Raw genomic sequence first — 18,976 nt, 5'->3', positions numbered from 1 at the left:
GATCCTGAGAGAGCATATTCTTAATAATTGTGTGTCTGATTTGTTGCACCAGTACCTGGTAGACTCTGATCTGACCTCTCCCCAAGAATTGGGAAAGAAGGCAGACAAATGGGTCAGAACAAGGGTGAACAGAAAAGTTCATACAGGGGGTGACAAAGATGGCAATAAGAAGAAAGATGGTGAAAAATCTCAAGATAAGCATGGGGATAAGGGTAAAACCAAAGATCCCACTTCAAATCTTAAACACTCTTCAGAGGGTGGGGATAAAACTAATTCTTCCTCTTCTTCTCAACCTGCACACATTAAAAAGCCTTGGTGCTTTGTGTGTAAAAACAGAGGCCATAGGCCAGGGGATAAGTCCTGTCCAGGTAAACCCCCTGAGCCTACCACCACTAATACATCAAGCTCTAGTGCCCCTAGCAGTAGTGGTACTAGTGGTGGGACTGCTGGCAACAGTCAAGTTAAGGGTGTAGTTGGGTTCACTTATGGGTCCATAATAGAAACTGGGGTAGTCAGTCCCAAGACAGTTTCTGTCACACCTAGTGGCATTGGCCTTGCCACACTGGCTGCTTGTCCCCTTACAATGGATAAGTACAGGCAGACAGTTTCAATAAATGGTGTTGAGGCCTTGGCCTACAGGGACACAGGTGCCAGTATCACTTTGGTGACTGAAAACCTAGTGCACCCTGATCAACACATCATTGGACAACAGTATAAGATTATTGATGTCCATAACTCCACTAAGTTTCTTCCCTTAGCTATAATTCAGTTTAGTTGGGGTGGACTTACTGGCCCTAAGCAAGTGGTGGTATCACCTAGCTTACCTGTAGACTGTCTCTTAGGTAATGACCTAGAGGCCTCAGGTTGGGCTGATGTAGAGTTTTATGCCCATGCAGCCATGCTGGGCATCCCTGAGGAATTGTTCCCTCTCATTTCTACTGAAATGAAAAAGCAAAGGAGAGAAGGCCTGAAAACTCAGGATCCCTCTCCATCAACAGGTAAAAAGGGTATCACAGTATCCCCTAACCACCCTACCATTCAGGATACCATTCCTGTGGTGGGAGAAACCTCCCCTGGGGTGGCACCTGTTCCAAGGGAATCATCAGTTGGCAAAACTGTACTCCCTGAGGTGGAAGTACCTCTCTGTGGGATAACTAACATTGGTGAGAAAAAGAGCACCATTTTAGTTAACATGGAGCATCCCTCCAACCCTCCCAGAGAAACTTTAGTGCAGAAACCCTGCACTGCCTCACAACACTTAGGACAGCATCCCTGCCCTAGTGTGGAGCTCAAAGGACAGCATCCCTGCCCTGCTCCAACTCAAGAGAAACAGCATCCCTGTTCTCTCTTCCAGCCATATGGACAAAGTTTTTGCCCAGCTATGGCTTTTCTGAGACAGCATCCCTGTCTGGCATTTCCATCACTACAAATAGGTTCAGTGGACAATTCCCACTGCTCTAAACTAAAACTTACTGATAGAAACTCTGAAAATACATCTTCACATTGTTGCTTAGCTAAAAAACTTCAAACAGGGTGGTTTACATCCCCACAGGGAAGTAACCATATAGTGGATGATAAAGGGAGTAACCAGTCTATTGCAGAGCTACTCTCTACTTATCACCACTTAGACAATAAAGTCTCAACTGGCCAAGGTTAGCCTTATTGTCCTTCGTTTGGGGGGGGGTTGTGTGAGAAAGTAGCCTCTTTCTAGCCTTGTTACCCCCACTTTTGGCCTGTTTGTGAGTGTATGTCAGGGTGTTTTCACTGTCTCACTGGGATCCTGCTAGCCAGGGCCCAGTGCTCATAGTGAAAACCCTATGTTTTCAGTATGTTTGTTATGTGTCACTGGGACCCTGCTAGTCAGGACCCCAGTGCTCATAAGTTTGTGGCCTATATGTATGTGTTCCCTGTGTAGTGCCTAACTGTCTCACTGAGGCTCTGCTAACCAGAACCTCAGTGGTTATGCTCTCTCTCTTACAAATTGTCACTAACAGGCTAGTGACCAATTTTACCAATTTACATTGGCTTACTGGAACACCCTTATAATTCCCTAGTATATGGTACTGAGGTACCCAGGGTATTGGGGTTCCAGGAGATCCCTATGGGCTGCAGCATTTCTTTTGCCACCCATAGGGAGCTCTGACAATTCTTACACAGGCCTGCCACTGCAGCCTGAGTGAAATAACGTCCACGTTATTTCACAGCCATTTTACACTGCACTTAAGTAACTTATAAGTCACCTATATGTCTAACCTTTACCTGGTAAAGGTTAGGTGCAAAGTTACTTATTGTGAGGGCACCCTGGCACTAGCCAAGGTGCCCCCACATTGTTCAGAGCCAATTCCCTGAACTTTGTGAGTGCGGGGACACCATTACACGCGTGCACTACATATAGGTCACTACCTATATGTAGCTTCACAATGGTAACTCCGAATATGGCCATGTAACATGTCTATGATCATGGAATTGCCCCCTCTATACCATCCTGGCATAGTTGGCACAATCCCATGATCCCAGTGGTCTGTAGCACAGACCCTGGTACTGCCAAACTGCCCTTCCTGGGGTTTCACTGCAGCTGCTGCTGCTGCCAGCCCCTCAGACAGGCAGCTGCCCTCCTGGGGTCCAGCCAGGCCTGGCCCAGGATGGCAGAACAAAGGACTTCCTCTGAGAGAGGGTGTTACACCCTCTCCCTTTGGAAAATGGTGTGAAGGCAGGGGAGGAGTAGCCTCCCCCAGCCTCTGGAAATGCTTTGTTGGGCACAGAGGTGCCCAATCTGCATAAGCCAGTCTACACCGGTTCAGGGACCCCTTAGCCCTGCTCTGGCGCGAAACTGGACAAAGGAAAGGGGAGTGACCACTCCCCTGACCTGTACCTCCCCTGGGAGGTGCCCAGAGCTCCTCCAGTGTGCTCCAGACCTCTGCCATCTTGGAAACAGAGGTGCTGCTGGCACACTGGACTGCTCTGAGTGGCCAGTGCCACCAGGTGACGTCAGAGACTCCTGGTGATAGGCTCCTTCAGGTGTTGCTAGCCTATCCTCTCTCCTAGGTAGCCAAACCCTCTTTTCTGGCTATTTAGGGTCTCTGTCTCTTGGGATTCCTTAGATAACGAATGCAAGAGCTCAGCCGAGTTCCTCTGCATCTCTCTCTTCACCTTCTGATAAGGAATCGACTGCTGACCGCGCTGGAAGCCTGCAAAACTGCAACAAAGTAGCTAAGACGACTACTGCAACTCTGTAACGCTGATCCTGCCGCCTTCTCGACTGTTTTCCTGCTTGTGCATGCTGTGGGGGTAGTCTGCCTCCTCTCTGCTCCGAAGAAATCTCCAGTGGGTCGACGGAATCTTCCCCCTGCAACCGCAGGCACCAAAAAGCTGCATTACCGGTCCCTTGGGTCTCCTCTCAGCACAACGAGCGAGGTCCCTTGAATCCAGCAACTCTGTCCAAGTGACCCCCACAGTCCAGTGACTCTTCAGTCCAAGTTTGGTGGAGGTAAGTCCTTGCCTCACCTCGCTGGGCTGCATTGCTGGGAACCGTGACTTTTGCAGCTACTCCGGCCTCCGTGCACTTCCGGCGGAAATCCTTTGTGCACAGTCCAGCCTGGGTCCACGGCACTCTAACCTGCATTGCACGACCTCCTAAGTTGTTCTCCGGCGACGTGGGGCTTCTTTGTGCGACTTCGGGTGAGCACCGTTTCACACATCCTCGTATTGCCTGTTTCGGGCACTTCTCCGGGTGCTACCTGCTGCTGAGAGGGCTCCTTGTCTTGCTCGACGTCCCCTCTCTCTCCTGGTCCAATTTGCGACCTCCTGGTCCATCCAGGACCACAGCAGCGTCCAAAAACGCTAACCGCACTATTTGCAGCTAGCAAGGCTTGTTGGCGTTCTTTCGGCGGGAAAGCACTTCTGCACGACTCTCCACGGCGAGAGGGATCCGTCCACCAAAGGGGAAGTCTCAAGCCCTTTTTGTTCCTGCAGAAACCGCAGCTTCTTCTGTCCAGTTTAAGCTTCTTTGCACCCGCAGCTGGCATTTCCTGGGCATCTGCCCATCTCCGACTTGCTTGTGACTTTTGGACTTGGTCCCCTTGTTCCACAGGTACCCTAGATTGGAAATCCACAGTTGTTGCATTGTTGGTTTGTGTCTTTCCTGCATTAATCCTCTAACACGACTGCTTTGTCCTTAGGGGAACTTTAGTGCACTTTGCACTCACTTTTCAGGGTCTTGGGGAGGGTTATTTTTCTAACTCTCACTATTTTCTAATAGTCCCAGCGACCCTCTACAAGGTCACATAGGTTTGGGGTCCATTCGTGGTTCACATTCCACTTTTGGAGTATATGGTTTGTGTTGCCCCTATCCCTATGTTTCCCCATTGCATCCTATTGTAACTATACATTGTTTGCACTGTTTTCTAAGACTATACTGCATATTTTTGCTATTGTGTATATATATCTTGTGTATATTTCCTATCCTCTCACTGAGGGTACACTCTAAGATACTTTGGCATATTGTCATAAAAATAAAGTACCTTTATTTTTAGTATAACTGTGTATTGTGTTTTCTTATGATATTGTGCATATGACACTAGGTGGTACTGTAGTAGCTTCACACGTCTCCTAGTTCAGCCTAAGCTGCTCTGCTAAGCTACCATTATCTATCAGCCTAAGCTGCTAGACACCCTATACACTAATAAGGAATAACTGGGCCTGGTGCAAGGTGCAAGTACCCCTTGGTACTCACTACAAGCCAGTCCAGCCTCCTACATGGAGCTACTCACCTGTGAGGGTCTCAAGGTACGGGGTGGTGGGGTGGAGCATCATCTGAAGAGCTACGTCTTGAGGTTTTTCCTGAAGATAGTGAGCGATGGGTTTTGTCTGAGGTGCAGAGGGAGGTTGTTCCAGCTGTTTGCTGCAATGTACGTGAAGGATCGTCCTCCAGCACTGGTTCTGCGGCTGCATGGGATGGTGGCCAGGGCCATCTGGGTGGAGCGGAGGCATCTGGCAGGTATGTGGAAGAAGACATGTGGTTCAGATAGGCTGGCCCTGTGTTGTGTATGGCCTTGTACGTGTGGTTGAGTAGCCTGAAGGTGATTTGTTTCTCGACCAGGAGCCAGTGGAGGGTCCTCAGGTGTTGGGAGATATGTTCTCAGTGTGGGAGGTCCAGAATGAGTCTGGAGGCAGCGTTCAATCAATTAGTGCTTGTAAAGTGCAACTACTCACCCATTAGGGTCTCAGGGTGCTGGGGGGGAAGGAGTAGCGTATACCGGTGAGGTGGTTATTAAAAAAGTCATGTCTTCAGTTCCTTCGTGAAGCTGAGGAGGGAGGTGGTTTATCTGATGTGGAGAGGAAGGGTGTTCCAGGCAGTGGCTGCAAGGTAGGAAAAAGATCATCCTCCTGTTCTGGTTTTCCTGATGTGGGGTACTTCTGCGACAGAGAGCTCGGCTGAGCGAAAGGCCCTGTGGGATACGTGGAGGTTGAGTCGCTGGTTCAGGTATGCTGGTCGGGTGTTGGGGAGGGTTTTTTGTGTGTGGGTGAGGATTTTGAAGGTGATTCTTTTTTCTATGGGAAGCCAGTGCAGTGTACACAGGTGTTGCAAGATGTGGCAGTGTCGAGGTAGGTCGAGAATCAGTCTGGCTGCGGTGTTCTGAATGTTTTATAGCTCGCGGGTGAGTTTCTTGTTGATTCCGGCATAGAGTGCATTGCCGTAGTCCAGTCTGCTAGTGATCACGGTGTGTGTGACAGTCTTTCTATGTTTGAGGGGTATCTACTTGAAGGACTTGCATAGGAGGCAGAGGGTGCGGAAGCAGGTGGAAGTGACTGAGTTGATTTGCTGGTTCATGCTGAGGTTGGAGTCCAGGATGATCCGGGTTACGGGCGTGGCTGGTGGGGGTGGGTGGGTTTCTGAGGCTGGGTGGCCATCAGGAGTCATTCCACGCGTTGGGTTGAGGGCCCATGATGAGTACTTCTGTCTTGTTAGTGTTGAATTGGAGGCAGCTGTTTCTCATCCAGTTGGCGACTGCTTCTATGCCTTCGTGGAAGTTGTGTCTGGCTTTGTCGGGTTCGTTGGAGAAGGAGAGGAAGAGTTGTAGTTTCTTGATGTTTCTAGTTGAGGTGCCGGTGTAGAGGGCGTTGCCGTAGTCAAGCTTGCTTGTGACTAAGGTGTGAGTGACTGTGCTGTGCCAGTTTTCTGGGATCCATCAGAAGATCTTCTGATGTTTGCAGAGTGTGTGCCATCAGGAGCAGGTGACTGAGGTTACCTGGCATGTCACGGATAGGGAGGAGTCAAAGACAATGCTGAGGTTGCGGGCATGCTCAGTCAGTGCAGGGAGGGTGTTAACGGATGTGGGCCACCAGGAGTCGTCCCAAGCTGAGGTGGCGTTTCCAAAGATGAGGAGCTCAGTCTTGTCGAAGTTGAGCTTGAGGTAGCTTTCTCTCATCAAGGTGGCGACGGCTTCCATTCCTGAGTAGAAGTTACTTTTGGCCGTGTCTGGGTCTTCGGGGAGGGAAATATTAAGTTGTGTGTCATCGGCATATGACACAATGTTCATACTGTGGCTGCTGACGATGGCTGCGAGAGGGGCCATGTATATGTTGAACAGTGTTGGACTCAGTGAGTATCCTTGGAGGACTCCGCAGTTGACTCCTGTGGGTCTGGATGTGCAGGGCAGGAGCCTGACCCTTTGCATCTTCCCGGAGAGGAAGGAGTGGATCTATTCTAGGGTCCTTCCGTGGATTCCTATATAGTGGAGTCTGGTGCATAGAGTGCTGTGGGAGACCGGGTTGAAGGCTATTGACAGGTAGAGGAGTATGAGCGCTGTGGTGTGGCCACGGTCTAGGAGTAATCAGATGTTGTCGGTGGCTGCCAGGAGGGCTGTCTCTTGTGCTGTGGTTGCTGTGGAAGCCGGGCTGGGAGCTTTCCAGGGAAGTTGTTGGCCTCGATGAAATTCCGTAGTTGTGCTTTGATTGCTTTCTCCAGTACTTTGGCGGGGTAGGGAAGTAACAAGATGGGTGAGATGGACCCGAAATTCTTTAGTTCTGATGTGTAATGGTTTTTATTTTTATTTTCTTATATTAGTTCTCATGTGTAATGGGGAAGCTTTGTAGCTTACATTTCGGCAGCGTTATTATGCGCTCCACGCGACCGGACCTTCTAGCCACTTCCCGCTCCGGAGTATAGGACGGGTTTACATTCAGATATGTGTCCAGTTACAATCCTATAGTGTTTTTTCCTTCTCAGTTATGAGGTTAAAACTGAACGTATCTTTCTACAATTTGGAAAAATCATCATTCTATTTAACATCATTTTTCGCTCTCACTGGAACACTTTACTTCCTTTGATTTTAGTGACGACTTGGCTGAAAATTTGACAGAAGCTTTTCACGGACAATTGTTGGTCCCTATCATAGTCTCTGAGCCTTGAAAAAGTCCGATAGGACGAAACACGTGTTGGCTGATTTCTGTTGTATCATTTATGGACATTTATACTCACTGAACACTTTCTATCTTCATCTTCTAAAGGAATAAAACATTTTCAGCAACTTCATTCTACTTTTGACGCAGTATTGTTTGTGGAGTGCCTTGATCCTGTTCACTTTTTCTTGCACTTTGTAGCATGACTGTTGTCATACATCATAGAGTGACTTGCAGTTATATTGGGATCATATGTGTTTGGATACAACCATTCATCTACAGGCATCTTGGTTTTGAAGACCAAATGGGGACAGTGACTTAGCTTCCCATAGGCAAAACACATTGAGGGCCTTCTACAAGTACTTGCAAATCTCTGTGCCTCTCCAACATAGAAAGGACTAATGGTATCTGATGATGCAATGAGAGTATGTCATTGTAAGGGGTGCCAGAAATTAGTGGTGATTTTCCTGGAGCTTGCTGATTCATTGTTTTGTGGATTTTAGAAACATATCTCCCTGTCAATTTGTACATTTTTACAACAGTGTACATTTCATTGCTAAATGTGTGGCATATCTGAGCAACATTAGTACTATCTCCATGACTCCACTGGGACAAAGTTCACTGGAAAGTGTGCATTGTTAATATGTTTCCAGTGTGACATGAGTATTTCCATGTCGCCTTCTCTAGGCTACTGTACTGTTGTCAGCAACATGGCATGCTCTGGGAGCAACATTTCTTATGGTTGTGTTATTGTGTATGTGACAAATAGATATCTGCATGACCTTCAGTGGGATCTGTGGGAATGAACTAGGCATTGGGCTACTATTGTATGACAATAGGTAACTGAGGTATGCTCCATGAGGCAAAGCCTTGAAGGTCATGAGGTCTCAAACTTGTTCAATGGTTACTGTGATTGCACAACTTCAGCCATGCAATTGTATTAGTCTGAGATCCTGATTTTCCCGTGGGCAACTGCTGACAGTTCTAATGGCATGCATGCATATGGTATGGTACATGTTAGAGGCACTTTGATGTAGTTTATTGTTGGAGCTTACGTGACATCACGGTAATGTTTGCTAATTACAGCTGTTGTTCAAGTGTGTTTAGGAACATGTGGCGACCCTTTTTCTCTTTGTATTTGCAGCATCATCCCAGGCAAGCAAGGGAGACAGGGCAGAACCAAGTGGGGAAGCATCTGGCCATGGTACCTCCGGTCAAGACACCACTGACACAGAGGGACTCAGTGTCCCAGAGGGTGAGGGGAGTGCCATGGAGGAGACCAGATCTACATCCTCATCATCGGATTCAACCTCCAGTGGCCACTCCCTAGTGGTGGCAGACCCATCAAGACCTACTCCTGTACCATCTTTGTCTGCCACCCCCACTTCTATCGCCACCCTCCCTGTTGCTACCCACACAGTTTGACGTGCCCGCTCACCCAATAGGGTGGCGTCTCCTTTCTTGCAGGCACCTCCTTTCCAGTCCCTGTTACCCCTGCTGCCTTGAGTGAGGAGGCCAGCCAACTTCAGCAGACCACTGCTTTCCTGTAAGTCATTCATTGTGCCATGCCTGGCCTACAGAAATATTTTCAGGCTCTGGCCTCCTCACTGAAGGCAGCCAGTGACCCCCCATGTTCCTCCCCCTTCCAACTCCCTCTTCCCAATTCAAATTATCCATTCTCCTACCTATCCCAAGCACACAGACACATCTGCAAACACCCACCTCTACATACTCAAGTAGCACACAAAAACACAAACACCACAAGACACCCCAGCACGTAGACACTCAACAAAACTCACAAACACAACATCAGCCACCACTTCCCCAGACACTCCCACCACTCCCATTGACCCACACACCATGTTCAGCATACCCACATGCACAACCACAACAGCCAGTGACACATCCACCACACCCACCATACCCACAGATACAACCCCAACAGACACAGAAACATCCACAACATCCACCATTCCTGCAGACACCCCACCAACAGACACACAGACGTCCTACACATCCACCAGACCCACAACCATCACCCCAACAGACACACAAACATCCACCACATCCAGCATACCCACCGACACCACCCCAACAGACACACACATATCCACCACTCCCTCATCACCAAGCACCTCCACATCCCAGCCCCCAAAGACATGCAAACGCCCACATTCACACACACAACAGACACCACCCAAACAAAAGCATACCTCACACAATTACACACGCAATACATCTACACCCACATACCAGAAATCCACTCCCTCAACCTCCAAATCCCCAAACCCCTCAGATGACCATCCCCGTGTTCTGAAGGAGAGTTTCCTTTTCCACCTTGCCCTTTCCCCTGTTACCTCCAAACGCCTCACAAACCCAAGAAGCCCCTACCCGTATCCCAAACTTTCCCTTCCGCAGCCACGTCCTACCCTGTCACACCTGCCCCCCTGCAAGCAGCCATACCCATCCAATCATGAAGGAGCCCACATCTTCTAAGGAATAGTCCCCCCCAAACCCATCCATCCCAAATGCAACCCCCTCAAACGATGATCCCTGAGGTGCCTGCCTGCCCACTTGATGCCCATTCCTTTGGAGGTTCCCTGGCAGTAATAGGAGTCAAATGTGGGCACAGTGCTATGCAGAGACTTTAAAATGGACTGGTCAATGACTTTTGCTAATATGCATTTTCACTCCAAACCCAAGATGTTGTTTTTTGAGTACACATTTGTGCTGCAATTTCATTTCTACCTTTATGTTGTTCCTGAGTAACTTGTGTTGAATGCCTATAGTGTGTGTGTTTCAGCCTGCTTGCTGATCCTTTTGCTGTTGTTTGCAATATCTGACTTTGTGGGCAGTGCTGGTACTACTCACGACAAAGGTAGAGATTGACTGTATGATTATGTAGATGCTACTCCAAATGGGGTTTCATTGCACTGTGTTCTGTTTGGTATGGTAAGTATTTCATCTTATGTGGTCCAATGTCTACATGTATGGTGTTAGACTTGTCCACTGAAATGGATTGTAGATTTGTCTCATGTGTGGCAGCTTGAGTTTTGTTTGTCCAAACATGGAGGGTGTTCCATTGTGCTAACTTCCTTTGCATTTGGCTGCACATGTGTCAGTTTGTCTGTGTGCACCTTGCAGCTACTTCATCTAGATGTATGGCACATGTTGTTGCTATTATAAGTGCTTTCTTGAATTGAACTTCCACATTATGCAGATAGGCATGTCACTTGACTCTAGTATTCTTTGTCCCTGAGATACCTAAAGAGCTCAGTTCCTGTGCAAATGTTGTTTTAGGGGCATGTGCAAAGTGGTGTGTATCCCAGGTCAGTGTCTTTACATGAGTGCTGTTGTTGCCCCCATCCCTATTGAGCAGGTATTGTTTGCATAGTGAGCTTTGGATATTTGTGTCTCTGACTATTGTGCATCCCATTGTCTTTCCATTGTGTTGCAATGTGGGAGATGAGTGGGTCCATTAAAGGGATGTTTAATGGGAGGGTTGTTTGTGTTCTATAACACATACATACATATGTGTGCTGAATCTGATGACAGTCCATGGCATGTGTTCAATGTGAGGGTGTCAGTTGTATTGGTAGATGTGATATCGCTGTGGTGTTGATGTTGTGTAACACAAGGCTGTGTACACTTCCCTGAGCCTTAGATGTGCAGACATGAGGTTTTGTGTAATGTGGCAGTGCAGTGTGAGTGACCTGCCCAAGGGGGGCATTTAACGGCCATCAATGTGTCCTTCTTTGTTAATGACTCTGACTGTGTACACAATGACACATGTACTTGGTGTACATAGCGTTAGTCCCATATCATGTGGACGACTGCGTGACAATCTGTTGTTAAGGTTGATGGCACAGGGAGGTAGGTGTACTTACCATCGGATGAGTCCACAGTGGTGTGGATTTTGGGCTCCATCGATGAGCAGCAGCAGCAGGACATGTGTGATGGGCTCCATGACGTCCCAGGATGTGTAACGCTGCCTGCAGGAGTTGCTCCCTTTATACACTCCATTTCCACCTGCTAGGATGTGGTGTTTCGACAACCACAGTCACATTGGCAGTGTGCAACATCATAAGGTGTCCGGAGGAAACACTTGCTCCGCTGAACTGTTTGTCCTGCCTTGTCACCACCGCAGTCTACGCTGACTCGCAGTGCCGGCGAAATTGCAGTGTTTTTTCTCCATAGGCCCACCAGGGTCATAATACAGTGGTCTGACTGCCAAGCCAATGGCGGTCAGAACGCCACCTCTGCCCTGTCACTAACACACCCATCCTTTCTCTCTTTGGAGCATCAGATTTTCTCCAAGTTAAAATGCAAGTCAAAAAATAAAAGCGCTGTCAATTAGATGAGTTCATTCTTTCTTTGAGCAGGACAGGATTGGGCAGGGGTTGCAGTGCACAATTAAGTGAAAGCAATGCAAAGAGTGCAGAGGCAGGATGGGGAAGCAGCACAAATGGAGTACTGGAAGGAGTAATGCAGAAAGTATGGGTCAGGTATGTGAGCGCTATATGTGTTGTCAATGTTAATGTCTTTGTGACAGCCCTCGATCGCCACTCTCAAGAGTATCTCTGAGGCGGATACCACTCCCACGGAATTGGTGGGGAGGTGGGGCATTGCAAGGCTTTCCTCTCCTAAGTGGACTCGACATGCTAGCAGCACAGTAGTGGAAAGCAGCACCATAATAACCGAGGAAACAAGCACTAGGCAGCAGCACATTTAGAAGGTAAGAGGATGTAGGGGAAGCACCGTGATGATTCCAAAACATACGAGGTAATAGAAACAGTAGGAACAGAAGGTGTTAAGGAATATCCCTCTTTGTTGTGTCTAAATATAGTAGCCATTTTTAAGAATTATGGAGGTAAGGACAGTGTCCAACTCCATGTGAGGGAGGGAGTAATTACACTGTCAACCTGAGCCCCCTTCACTTTTCACACTCTCTTTAGAAAAAGTTCTTAATTTCAGCACATTTCTTAATACAAGGAATGTGATAATCATTCAACATGTATCATATTTTACAATTATCACTGTCATCTGAATTGTCCATTTTGTAGCATATACTTCAAGGAAGTCATTGTTTTTCCCCCCATATGGCGTCTGAGTATCCACTATGGAAGGGGCAGCAGCCTCATTGAAAACACTGAGCAGCAATGATGGGGAAAACAGGGAGGGGTGATCTGTGGACAGGGCATAACATACTTCAAGAAAGTTATAGTTTTTCCACCCATATGGTGTCTTCATAAGTGCTACAGAGGGAGGAGCAGCCTCCTTGAAAACACCAAGCAACAACAATGGGAAAAGAAAAAATGCTTGTGACAAGATAAGAACAAGATTTACAGCCCTGTTCACAGAACGGTACAACAAAGCTCGGAGCGAGTGGAAAAAAAACAGCGCTCGAGTAAAGTGCTCCAAATGAAAGAAAAAAGTAGGTTCAGTCTTAAAATGGCAGTTGGAGATGGATACTAGTACTTGGTCCATGCTCTTGGGGAGGGATAAACACAGGAAGAGACATGACGCATACATGCCATGGACAAATGGGGAGAAAGATTCCGAGAGTGATGATGGAGCCTCCAAATGGGAAGCTTATGGGCAGGCTGAAACCCACAAAACATATACAACATGTCTCTTTGAGACAGCTCATGCACTGTCTCAAGCAGAGACATAAAATGCAGTCTGTAGGTGATACCTAAAAAGACCTAGCACACACAATAGTTTCCACACCCCAACAGGCTTGCAATTCAAACATAAATGTGGGCTTTGTTAACACTTGTTCTGCTCAGAAAATATTCAGTTATTATTTTAACAGAATCATGATTTGGTGATAGTTCTATCACATTCTTCAATGAGTTGTTACTTTATAATGCTTCACTGGTACAAAGAACTAAAATTTGGGGAGGAGTAGCTTGCATATATGAGTCTGAATTAATGAGCCTGCATGAAGATACCAGATACAATATGTGCCTCCTTTGGAAATGTAGTGGATTGCTGACACAATAACTGAAGCAGTTTGCCTGTAAATGTAGCGATACATCATCCATCAAGATTTGTTGACTTTTTCTGAGTCTGTTGATAGCACGGGCCTCAGATCTGAAATATTTAAGACAGAAAATCCTGGTAATGGGGAACTATAACGTGTGACTAGACAAACTCAAAACTAAGGCCCAGATGTATGTTAAAGTGGCTCAGCGCGGTGCTGCACCACAAATCGCAGCGCAGTGCTTTGCCGCTTTAGAAACACAGACGTGTTGTATTTAGAGGAATATGGTGCACCCCTGCATTTCCCCCTGCGCTGGTGCTGAATTAAGCTGCCTAGCGCCAACGCAGGCATCCTTGCACCATAGTGCAAGGGTGTCTGCGTTGAGGGGATAGACTATTTATGTGCAGGAAGATATCCCTTCCTGCACATAAACAGTCTATAATGGTGATTTGGCACTTCTATGTGTGCTGCAAAAAGTAGCACACATAGAATTACAAAAGCGTCATTTTGAATGATTGTTTATGTGCAGGAAGGTGTCCCTTCCAGCAAGTAAACAATCATCAATGGCATTTTGCTTCTTCTATGTGTGCTGCAGAATGCTTTTTCACACATAGAAAAAGCAAAAAATGAGGAGGAATAAAAGCATTCCTCCTCGTTTTGCCAGGGTGACGCCACCCCTGGGTAACTCGTAAATCTGAGGCAGTGTGAAAAGCAATGGGTCTTGCGGTGTAACGTCCACCGCAAAACCCATTGCACACCCCTCTGATGCTGAAAACTGCGTCAGAGGGGCCTACATTTACCAGGAGGAGTAATGCCACAAACAAATTGCGTTACACCTCCTTGTAAATATAGATCAGTGATTAGCGCCACTGGAGCATCATGAAAAGTGACGCTCCGGTGGCACTAGGGTATTTTAAATCTGCCCTGAAATGTGTTCCCAGGATGCTGGAAAATATGTGTGCTTTCGGCTTCATTTAAATTGTGAATAGCCCAACCAATACAGCAGGCCACACACTACATAGCACAACCTCAGAATATGTCTCACTATTCCTTAACCCCTGGGGTGCACAGGACGTAACGGTTACGTCCTCGGCTGCACCAATCGGGTGCCAAGGACGTTACCATTACGACCTGCACCCGGCCCATGAGGGGAGCGCTAGCGCTCCCTCCTTGGGCCTCCCACCCCCCTCCCCTGGGCAGGGATGGAAAGGGAATCACTTCCCCTTCCACCCACTCCCCCCCCCCAGTGACGTCTGATGATGTCAGCACGTGATCACTCGCTGACCTCATCAGAGGTAGTCTCCATCGCACTGGAGGCATGGCTTCAGCATGATCAGAGGAGAACTAATGGGGCCATGGGGTCAGGGAGGCATGAAAAGGAAAGGAAAGGCTTTTCCATTCCTTTTAATGTCTCCCTGAGCATTCCTGCAGTACGATTGCATAGTAATTGGGCTGCAGGAATGCCCACTAGACACTAGGGCCCATATTTATACTTTTTTAGCACCGCATTTGCCTCATTTTTTGCGCAAAAGCGGTGCAAACTTACAAAATACAATTGTATTTTGTAAGTTTGTGTGCTTTTGCGTCAAAAAGAGGCACAAATGTGGCGCTAAAAAGTATTGATATGGGCCTAGGAATTTTGTTTACCTTAGGTAAACAAAGAAGGGCAGTGGCCCCTTGGACAAGGGTCACTTCCCAAGGGGGGAAATCTATATTGAGACCATTTCTGCCTCAAGGGGGGCAGATGCCAATAGGCACCAGGAATCTTTTTTATTTTTTAATAGGTGTGGAGCGACCTCTTAGGCAAGGGTCGCTTCCCGGGGGGGGGGGGGAGGTTAAATTTATTTTAGACCATTTCTGTCTCCTTTCGGGGCAGGTCGGACTGTTTTTCTTAGACAAACCACTAGGAATTTTTATTGTTTTTATTTTTCACAGATGGGGAGCGACCCCTTAGGAAAGGGTCGATATTGTGGGGGTCAAATTTATTTTAGGCCATTTCAGCCTATTTCTATTAGGCCCATCTGCCTCCAAGGTGGGCAGAAACCACTTAGGCACCAGGGATTGATGTGTATGTGTGTTTTATTTAGGGGACAGCCCCTTGGGCAAGGGTCGCTCCCCATGGGGGCACATTACTGTTGCCCATTTCTGCACCCCTTGGGGCAGATTGGCCTATTTTTGTAAGGCCAAAGCCCACTAGACATCACAGAAGATTATTTTTTCAAAAAAAGAGGGTGGGGGTATGACCATACCCTGACCCCAAATAAATGGGGACACAGTTGTTCTGCCCACCAGTGGGAAGATGGGGCAATTACCCCCGATTCACTCCCCAGGGGTGCAGAAAGCCTACTAGATGCCAGGGAATTTTAAAAAAAATAGTGGGGTGGTGGCTACCAACCAGTATGGGCATGGTTATGCCCCCACCCCAACTGAAGGGGGTAACAGTCTTTCAGCTCTCCCCTTGCACAAGAGGACATTTGATTATTTTGGGTTTTGATTTTACATTTGGGCCATGAGAGCTTGGCTAACTCTCAAAACCGCCCCACTTGGAATGCGGAGGACTGCACTTTTTGGACTTTCGGACACTGCCATGTAGAAAAATTTACGAGACCTAGACAGATCTGAAAACTAAACATCTGGATGAGTCCATGGTGGTGTTCTTCACATGCACTCCGCACCATTTTCTTACCCACAATGCTCAGCAAACCTCCAACTTTGCTTGAAATCACACATTTTCCCCATATTTTTGTGATGGAACCTTTCGGAATCTGCAGGAATCCACAAAATTCCTACCACACGGCACTTTGCACAAAACACGGCAGATTTCAATGTAAAAATGTGATGTGTCCATGTTGTGTTTCCTGTCACGAGCAGAAGGCCTACCCACGCAAGAGAGGTACCATTTTTATTGGGAGACTTGGGGAAACACAGAATAACAAAACAAGTGTTATTGCCCCTTGTCTTTCTCTACATTTTTTCCTTCCAATTGTAAGACATTGTGTAAAAAATAAGACTATTTGAGAAATGCCATGTAATTCACATGCTAGTATGGGCACCCCCGAATTCAGAGATATGTAAATAACCACTGCTTCTCAACACCTTATCTTGTGCCCATTTTGGAACTACAAGATTTCCTTGATACCTATTTTTCACTCTTTATGTTTCTCCAAATGAATTGCTGTATACGCAGTGTACAATGAAAACCAATTGCAATGTGCAGCTCATTTATTGGCCCTGGGTACCTAAGATTCGTGATGAACCTACAAGCCCTTTATATCCCCACAACCAGAAGAGACCAGCAGACGTAACAATATATTGCTTTAAAAAAAAGGTTATAGAAGAAAACGTGGACAGATATGGCATTCTTCACCTCAAATTCAATATTTATTTTTATTTTAGCTGTTACTTTTTGCAGGAAAACCTTGAAGGATCTACACAAATGATCCCTTGCACAATTCAGACATTTTTCTACTTTTCAGAAATGTTTACCTGTCTTGGATCCAGCATTGGCTTCACATCTATTTCTGTCACTATTTGGAAGGAGGCTGAAAACACCAAAAATAGTAAAAATGGGGTATCTCCCAGTAAAATGCCAAAATTGTGTTGAAAAATGTGGTTTTCTTATTCACGTCTGCCTGTTCCTTAAAGCTGGGAAGATGGTGATTTTAGCACTGCAAAGGCTTCGCTGATGCCATTATCAGGAAAAAACACATGCTTTCTTCTGCAGCCCTTTTTCCCATTTTTTTTTTAAAACTAAATTTTAGCTGTACTTTGGCTAATTTCTTGGTCTCCTCCAGGGGAAACCACAAACTCTGGGTACCTCTAAAATCCCTAGGAAGTTGGAAAAAAGGGACACAAATTTTGGCATGGGTAGCTTGTGTGGACAAAAAGTTTTGAGGGCCTAAGCACAAACTACCCCAAATGGCCAAAAAAAGGCTCAGCACCTGAGGGGAAAAGGCCTGGCAGCGAAGTCCTTTCATCTAAAAAACAATCTCACCTTCCGTCTAGTTGAACACAGAGCCATCTCAAATGAGACACACTAAAAATTGATGTACGATGTTGACAAGCTCTGCAAACTGAACAGAAAGAAGATGCCCAATGACCCAGACCCAGATACCAAACTAAAAATATTCTACATCAAAACCACCTCACTCAGCAAGCTGGTCCCTCTAAAAAATTAACCAATAAGTGGTTAAACACAAATTTGACCAACCTAAAAGTAAGAAGCAGACTACTGGAAAAAAAATGGTGTAAGACATTAAGGGGGTCATTCCGACCCCGGCGGGCGGCAGGAGCCGCCCGCCGGGCGGAGACCGCCAAAAGACCGTACCGCGGTCAAATGACCGCGGCGGTCATTTTGACTTTCCCGCTGGGCAGGCGGGCGACCGCCAAAAGGCCGCCCGCCCGCCCAGCGGGAAAGCCCCAGCAACGATGAAGCCGGCTCCGAATGGAGCCGGCGGAGTTGCTGGTGTGCGACGGGTGCAGTGGCACCCGTCGTGATTTTCAGTGTCTGCTTTGCAGACACTGAAAATCTTAATGGGGCCCTTTTAGGGGTCCCCTGCACTGCCCATGCCTGTGGTATGGGCAGTGCAGGGGTCCCCAGGGGCCCCACGACACCCGTTCCCGCCATCCTGTTCCTGGCGGTTTTTACCACCAGGATGGCGGGAAGGGGGTCGGAATCCCCATGGCGGCGCTGCTTGTAGCGCCTCCGTGGAGGATTCTCTGGGGCATGGGGAAAACCGGCGGGAAACCGCCGGTTCCCCTTTTCTGACTGCGGCTTTACCGACGCGGTCAGAATTGCCCCTGAAGCACCGCCAGCCTGTTGGCGGTGCTTCCTCCGTCCCCGGCCGCCAGGGTCGGAATGACCCCCTAACTATTGCAGGCACAGTAAGTTGTGAGGTAAATGGGTGGGGTGATCCAACAAAGTCACAAAGAGGGCCAATTCGCATATGTACTATCCTACCCCATCACCTCTATTTCCTAACGTAAACCACAGGTTTTGCTCACTGTGGTTTCACCTGTGGAACAGAACGAGTTATTGAGACCAGCATCGACGTCCAAAATGGCAGATATGAGATCAGAAGTGTGCGATATGACTGCTTTAAACAATTTATCATACGTCTTGCCTCAAATGTTTGTCCCTAAATCACACAAGCAAGGTGTTATGATTAATCAGATAAAGTCACCAATCTCAGAAGACCCGTAGATATTGGCCATTTACCACTCAGTATTCAACCTGCTTTCCCAATCAAAATCCCTGAGAAAGAAATTACAAAAATCTACAAAACTGCATGTAACAAGTCCACTTACTATTCAATCACCAGTCAGGGCGACCTTAATATGTACCAAAACCACAGAGGTCAACATTAGAGAGGATATCTTCACTTTACTAAATGATTATCAGCAATCAGGTCTGGTGCTATGTAACCTCTCAGCTGACACATTTGATCATACACTTCTATTGAATAGGTTTCAGGGCTGAACAGTGATCATGTACAAGCTCTAGAGATGATTTGGTCCTTCTTCTGCAATTGTAGCCAGCATGAAGAAATCGAGGTTGCTATATCGTCTGTTCAGGCAGTATCCTATGTA

Source organism: Pleurodeles waltl, chromosome 3_1, assembly GCF_031143425.1.
Source record: "Pleurodeles waltl isolate 20211129_DDA chromosome 3_1, aPleWal1.hap1.20221129, whole genome shotgun sequence".
Lineage (NCBI taxonomy): Eukaryota > Metazoa > Chordata > Amphibia > Caudata > Salamandridae > Pleurodeles > Pleurodeles waltl.
Note: the sequence above shows the minus strand (reverse complement) of the source record.